The sequence below is a fragment of the Adiantum capillus-veneris genome, chromosome 27 (assembly GCF_014529385.1).
Source record: "Adiantum capillus-veneris isolate H3 chromosome 27, ASM1452938v2, whole genome shotgun sequence".
NCBI classification, from domain to species: Eukaryota; Viridiplantae; Streptophyta; class Polypodiopsida; order Polypodiales; family Pteridaceae; genus Adiantum; species Adiantum capillus-veneris.
In genome coordinates this window covers 113982983-113990885 of record NC_140957.1, presented here as the reverse complement: position 1 = coordinate 113990885, position 7903 = coordinate 113982983, and the positions used below count along the sequence as shown (strand labels likewise).

The 7903-nt window shown below is 41.4% G+C and overlaps 1 non-coding gene across 1 annotated transcript; it reads left to right on the top strand.

Moving 5' to 3' along the window:
* Window positions 1–290: 290 nt before the first annotated feature.
* Window positions 291–363, top strand: TRNAV-GAC (transfer RNA valine (anticodon GAC)). The gene has a single exon. It is a non-coding gene; the product is annotated as a tRNA-Val (tRNA).
* The last annotated feature ends 7540 nt before the right edge of the window (window positions 364–7903 follow it).

Sequence of the window (7903 nt, the reverse complement as noted above, 5' to 3'; positions counted from 1 at the left end):
ATCAAATGATCACAATTGATAAATGTGAGGAATTGAAGCCCAACAAGCAACACACACACACACACACACACACACACACACATATGGAGTCGTGATAAGTAAGAGAGAGAATAGTTACGACTATGGATGGAGAATATGAAGTTTATTTGTGGGGTTGCGGACGTGGACAATGTATGGGAGGCCGCCCGCGTGTGAAAACTAGGCAGTGGGAGTGGATAACATGCATGACAAACACCGCACGCTGATTGTTTATACCATAGCTGCCAAGGCCCGCAGTGAAGGCGGGGCAGGGGGATGTAGCTCAATTGGTAGAGCACTTGCTTGACGTGCAAGATGTACAGGGTTCGAAACCCTGCATTCCCAGTCTTTTTGTCTGCCCTGGATCTGCCGGCGGCGCCCCGCCCTGATCATGAGCAGCCGAGGCGACTGCAGCTTTTATTTTCTGTCTCTAGTTCTTCTTCCTTGGCGAATCCGTCAGTTTGGCTGTGGACGGTGTACCCCAACGTCCAGCTATCGGGATGTTATTACTTCTGCCGCTGCCGCTGCCGCTGCCGCTGCCGGCTTATATAGTGAAGTGAGGTGCTGCCAGCACGACGTACCAACGTAGTGCTGGAGTAAGAATCGGTTTATTCTTGTCTCTTTACTGCATCGCAGTAGCCTAATAAGGCCTAGAGTCTTTGTCCCATGGGAGCTCGAACAATAGACTGCTCATGTGGATACCCTTGGCGCCCACTAATTTCAAATCTTCTTTTGGTTCCCTTGAAATTGGATGATGCTTCTCCTACATGTTCTTCAAAGATTTCAACCCTGGTTATACATGACAAGGGGCTGAAAGCATTTGCATATGTGGAACTATATTCGTGCGCAACTTGTGATGTCTTGGATTGTTCTAATGAAGATCTTTTTCCTTTGTTCTAGAAGAGCCTTAAAGGTTAAACGTTAGGGAAACTTTGAGGTCATCCCCCCCCCCCCCCCCCCCCCCCCCCCCGTCCCCCCCGCCGTTAATGCCATGTAGAGAGAGAGTGATCTCAGTCATTAAGAGAAATGGCTGCCATATTGATTTCTTTAGTTTAGAAATTAGGTTTGAATATCTCAAATGAGATCCCATTTCACCTCCTTTCAAAAGTCCCTACAACCCTCTCTTCCCCCGGCACTTCCCGCTTCCATATTTCCCCTTTGTTTCGCTTGTCCTAATATTCAAGTCATGGAATCCACCCAGTCCAAAATTCCTAGTGCATATATTGAATCCATTATCACATATGGCACACTAGACAAACACAATAGGTTCGTTTGCATGAACAATCACCAAGCCTAGTTGGTCAATTATGTAGTAGAGTAGGAGAAAGATAGTTTCGTTAAAAAAATAATTATTTTGTCATGCTAGAAAAGAAGAGTAATGGATTTTGTGCCTTCTAGAGGCGAATTACAGGAAAATGCTCGAAGTCTTGGTGCAATATGCATACATGCACAAAGAGCCTCATGTTCGTCTTCGGATCTCGAAACTTCCTTTACACTATCCAAATCCTCATGAGCCTATATCCCTAGAAGTGACAGCACGTGGAACCTGCCATGTATATTCTAGATGTATGGCATGGCTCCATCAAGAAGGAGCTCTAAAAGTGGAGAAAATATGGGTCTTGTAGAGAAGGGAATATTTCTTTATGACCACTCCTATGCTCCACCTTCCTCCCGTAGGTAATGGGAAAGTTTCTCCAAGCTTTCCCTACCTAATTTTATAAGTGAAGAGTGGCCGCTCCCAAGCTTTGAGCATTGGTGAAATCTACATGTGCAAGATTTCTTATGACATCTAGAAATGCTAGAAGCTCAACATTGCAAGCAAGCATAGTAGGAAAATAGTATTTATGCATAAGATTGTGTTTGTGGAATTCTTTGCCAAGGCACAAAAGTCTTTTGAAGCATGAGCCTCTCTCATAGTAAGTGTTTATACACAAAAGATCTTTTACAGTTTGTGGATGAATGTTGAGGTAACAAAAGAGTAAATTTGTCATTTGCAAAGTGAAAGCTAGCTCCATTACTTACAAGTACATGATTCCTACTCAAAACTTTATCTTTTCATTTTTTACAATAGGTGGCATTATGTAAGTGGTCAATCGATCCCTTCGACTCATAATTTGGATGATTATGTTGCAAACCGCATACAAGAAATTGATGTATGGTTGAGGGGCGAGTTGCATGTGCTAGCCCCCTCTATCTTAGATTGGTATCAGATCCCAGGGGAGAACGGAGATGGAGCAGCAGGGAAAAAGCATGCTCTCTCTCTCTCTCTCTCTCTCTCTCTCTCTCTCTCTCTCTCTCTCTCTCTCTCTAGATCCCCATGGCATGATAACAACCTTGGTAAGGTGGGTCGACAGTCGACATGCGGTGTGAGTTGGGCCGTGGACAAGGAGGTGAAAGACCTGCAACAAATCATGTGTTATTTTTCTCTCTGTCGGCTCGCTTTGGATTACTCTTCACTACTTGTCACAAAAGGGAGGCCCCGTTCACCAAGGATCGTAAGTTCTCTCTCTTGCTTTGTTAGCACGGTTTTCTACTCAATTCCATGGCCAACTTTGGGAGCTTTTTCCACATTAGGGTGCCCTTTGGGGCATTGCTGTTGGTCGTCCCCTTTCGAGGGGGACTGTCACCCCGCCTCTCAAAAGGAACAAGAGGATTTTAGCTCAAGCTTTCATTGCTCTCGATTTCAACCATGGCCAGAGTCAACAACATGGTAGATTTGGCAAAGGGTTGTACATGGCCAAACTCGGAAGCATGACAATCTCAATAAAACATGGTTTTCATGGATAATTGGCAATAGGTACATACAAAGCAATAGCGGGCAACTCAAGTACACTTCATCTATGCAATTACCATCAATCCTTTTATGTTTCTAGTATGGTGTCCTGCTCGAACCGGTCAACATCGGCCGACTTTAATTTTTCTGTTAGTTAGTGAAGGCATGATCTTCAAGATAGTTGCTTCATATTTGACGAAGTCTTTGATATGAGATTTTCAAGAAACTTACCAAAGAAAGCAAGGCTTCCGGTTATCCACCATCGCCAACCATGTGAAGCCATGACCTTTAAGATAGTTGCTTCATATCTGATGAAGACTCTGATATAGAGGTTTTTGATGGCTAGTAAGTAAAATGAACTTGAATTTTTTTTTTCATTCATTTCAATTTTGCAAATGTTTTTTCATGAGTGAAAGCAAGCTTTGTGGCCATTGCTTATGAGAGAGGGGGAGCTTGTTCCAAGGGACTGCAGACATACGTCAATAGGTTTCATAATTTTTCCAAGGATAAACAAACTATAGCAAGGCTAGGACCAACACAGGATTCTATGATGCTCCACAACCTTGAACAAGGTTTCCTAGAAATAAACAAAAGTACAAGCGGGGCTATTGCTTGTATGTTAAATCTGTGACTTGTAAGGCCACATTACTCTTCAAGATCGACCATTAACTACAATTCCATTAAGCTATCAAGTATTTTTCCTCTAGTTTGGAGTTTTGGATTTGCAATGACATGGTCCCTTGGAAATTGTTTCCTACTCAATGCATTAAAAAATGGTCATGATCAAACCATTGTCAGCAAGTCGGATCCAGTAATGTTTTCATGGATAATTGGCAATAGGTACATACAAAGCAATAGCGGGCAACTCAAGTACACTTCGCCTATGCAATTACCATCAATCCTTTTATGTTTCTAGTACAGTGTCCTGCTCGAATCGGTCAACATCGGCCAAGTTAATTTTCTTTTACCTCTATCTAGTATAACAATGCCATTAAAATTTGTTACATTCAACACCATCAAAGAATTTTGATACCAAGGGTAGCAATTCAAGTAGGTTGGTAAGCAAGTTATGATTTACAATTTTGAACTAATCTTGCAGAAGTTTTTACCATGCCAACTTAAGTTTGCTTCAATCAATCAGAGTTTGGCAGTTAGTTGAAGAGTGATAGCTTATACATTTCCTAAGCTATTTACCATCACGATTGGGTAATCTAAGGATTCTCAAAAAGATGTATGCTTTGGCAAGGCCAATTCTTTGTGATTAGCTTTTGTGTTGACATCTATTATCAGCAAAAGAATGTGTTAGATATGAGCATTCAGGCCCCATTTAGGCTCCGCTCTATCTCATCTTTTGGATGGACTTCTCCAATGCAAGGCTTCACTTTAGGGTATGTATTGCATAGAAGTTTTCAAAGTTTGGAAATGGTATCAGTAATTAACTTGGGAGAACTTGGCAACACGTCTATCTAATGTTTTCTTGGAGGTCAGTATGAATCAAGCAATGAGGGCATACAGGGTACAACCAACAAATCTATATTTCTCAGTATACATAACTATGAACCACATTCATCAACATAGCTAGCTATGAGCTAGCTTCAAGTACATGGACGACAATCAAAGGATGAAATTCACTCTCAAATGAGCATTTCCTTCTAAATTTAGGATTAGTAGCCATGGAGGGGTGACAAGGTTAGCCAATTTCAAATTCTTCTTGTTTTCTGTGTTTGACCTTTAAATTAGACATGATTTTATTCTTATGTGAAGCAAGTACTTTTGACAGTTTTAATAAGAAGCAAGGCTTCTGTTCCATTCCAAAGTACTATCCATTGACTTGGAATCAAGGATAATGGCACACATGATTTGCAAAATGGCTATAGCAAGATATAGGCTCACATTTACATTTGGAAACAACAAACTATGATGTATCCATGCCAGTGGACACATCGTGCAAGGCACATATGAAATTAGCTCACACTATTGAGACTATCATTGAAGCCAAGAGCTTATAACTTTTTTTTTATATGCATCAATGGCACACCAGTATGATGGTATTCATTCCATTAAATCATCGTTTAATGGCTTCTGCTATAACAATGAACACTCTATTAAGGAAGAAGTGAGGTTTCATCACCAAAATTGAAATCATGTATTGTACATCTGTCATCCAAAAATTTGACTACAAGACTAGGTCTAGCAAGTGCAGTTAGAGATAAAAGATTCTTCTTGATCCTAGGTACATACAATGCATCAACAAGTGTGAAAGAATTGCCATTCGTAGAGCAGTTAGCAGAATCTTTCCAACTCCTCCAACTCCTTGACCGGATAAGAGGCATTGTTGGCACAAGTGACTGAATTACCATGAGGGATATCCTTGTGAGATGTAAACAAGGTGAGAGGTAATGTTCTTTGTAGCACCACTATCAAAGTACCACACATTATTATCTACATCAACTGACAAACATACATCATGGACAAAAGGATCACATTAGGAAAATTTTGGACTCTCAAATGGGCCCTATAAGGACTTTGACTTTCTCCCTCTTGTCCCAAATGAGTGTACGGTAAAATTTCTACAAATGAAATCAAAACTTATTGGATCTTTTGGATTTAGCATGTACTCATTGAGATCTATCCATTGATATATACCATGCACTCAGAATTCCTTTTTTTGATGTGACAAATCCATCTTATAAATGAAATCTCTTCCCACGTTTTAGCTTCAGTGGGGAGGTCCTAAATTCTACAAATAATGTTGTTTGATAGGGTTTTGACAAAGCATTTATATACTTCACCAGGTTGCCCAATTTGGACAAGAGAGGCAAAGTCAAACCTCCTTATAGGGCCCCTTTGAGAGTCCAAATTTTCCCTAATGTAAGTGCACTCTACACTAGAAGCCCATTTTGCATCAACATCAACATCACAATCTCTTTTCACTGAAGACTCAACAATAGCTGCATTTGTAGTGGAGCCAATCTCTTTCTTTTTGACCCCTTTTGCCTTCAACTTAGGACATTGCTTGATCAAGTGATCATTAGCTTTACAATAATGGCAACACATCTTCTTTTTGCCCTTTTCACCAAAATTCCCACGTTCCACTCGTAGAAGAACCATGAGAAGTGGCTATATTGTTGTTACAACCTTTTCTTTGAGCAGCATTAAAGGCATGTTCAACTGCATAATATTTAGCCCTTTTTTTTTTGGAAAGTGACAGATATGCGCTCATCATCTATGGTTCGCCATAGCGTGTCCCGGGCTTTATCAAATCCGTCTAGCCACTCTCCAATGTACACTAGGGACTCTGATACCAACCAACCTTCTGCCATGCTACCCTCCGGTCCAGACGTGCATGGTCCACATTAGAATGCCTCTGATCAAAGCATTCCGTCGTCCTGTGTGTCGGCTCATATCCACCACCTCTATGCCAATCCACAATTGTTGTAGCTCTTCCAATAGTGGACGAAGATACACATCCATATTCTTCACTTTATATCGCCCTGGCACAATCAAGCTTAGCCATAGGTGCCCCTTCTTCGTAGTCAACCACGGGGGAATGTTGTAGTTGACGATGACAACGGGCCATACAATGTAAGATGTTGATCTTTGACCAAATGGATTTACGCCATCCATAGCCAAGCCTAAGCGCAAATTTCGAGCTTCCGTGGAAAAATCCGACCATGTTCCATCTATATGTTTCCAGGCTGCGCAATCTGCAGGAATTCGTAGCACACCATCCGAAGATTTATTCTCCTCATGCCATGATGCTAGGGTGGCCATGGACTTACATTCGAAGAAATGCTTGATGCGAGGAAGCAGAGGAAAATGTCGCAAAACCTTTTGTGGAATTTTTATCCCGTGGAGATCTACTCGATATCTTTCGGAATCACATTTCGGACACTTCTCCATGTCTATGTATTCCCCTCTGAAAAGAATGTAGTCATTAGGACAAGCGTGGATAGAATTGTAATCCATCCCCAAGTTTCGCAAAATCTTTCTTGCTTCATCTCGGGAATCTGGCATCACATTGTCAGTTGGTAGTATGTACTCTTTAAGCAATCTACACAACATAAAAATACGATACAGTCGTGTAAAAACCTATCAGATCATTATACATTTAGAGTTTTATTAAAGTAAACTAATTGTAATAGATCACCTGAAAAGCGCTCTGACGCTAGTGTCACTCCATCCAAACTTTGCCTGCTTGTTGAGAAGAACCAGGAGTGCTTTCAATCTAAACATACGTGCTCCATTATACAATGGCGTATCGGCTTCACTTTTCATATCATCATAGATAAGCCTTTCTGAATCCATGATCGTCTTGATCATTTCATCAATCTCGGGCTCAAACATTGCCTCGTTGGAAATGTGCTCTGCATGATCATCCCCCGAGCTGTCAGAGGCTACATCTTGTGGCCTCACATATGCTGCTTGACCAAAGCGCCTGCGAACACGTCTATTGGGTTTCAAGATTGCTGCTTGTTGGCCTGCGTCAGAGTCCGACGAGTTATAATTGGCAACAACTTGATCTATAATAGATGGATCGAACTCGCCAAATTCGCGAACGTGCTGCAAAGAAACACGTCTTGTCCATCGCACAGCATGCTTGCATTGATTACAAGGACATAAGACCCTCGTTGAGAGATAGGTGTTTCGGTTGGACGGTCCCACATCCTCGTCACTACTCATAATGAGGATAAAAATCTTATAACCTGGACAACAAATTTAATATTCTATTGGCATTCTTCGTCTTATCTCTCTCTCTCTCTCTCTCTCTCTCTCTCTCTCTCTCTCTCTCTCTCTACCTCACATTCTCTAGTCATGTCCAATCCCCGCACACCTCGGTCTAGAGGTGCACGGAGATCAGAACCACCGGGTTATAATCTCGTCTTTATTGGTCAATACCTATATTTGTGGGTGCAAGAAATCTACAGACCCACGTCTACATGATACTGCATGTAGTGGACAAAAACCCTTTGCCTCTTCTCTAGCTGTAGCACTTCATAGCATCTTAACATATTTTCACAGTAGATCTTTTCACTGTTCGTCTAACTCTAAACCCTAAACCGTAAGTAATTCTTGCGTGGACTCGATCTAACGTAAATAAGCGTAAATCTA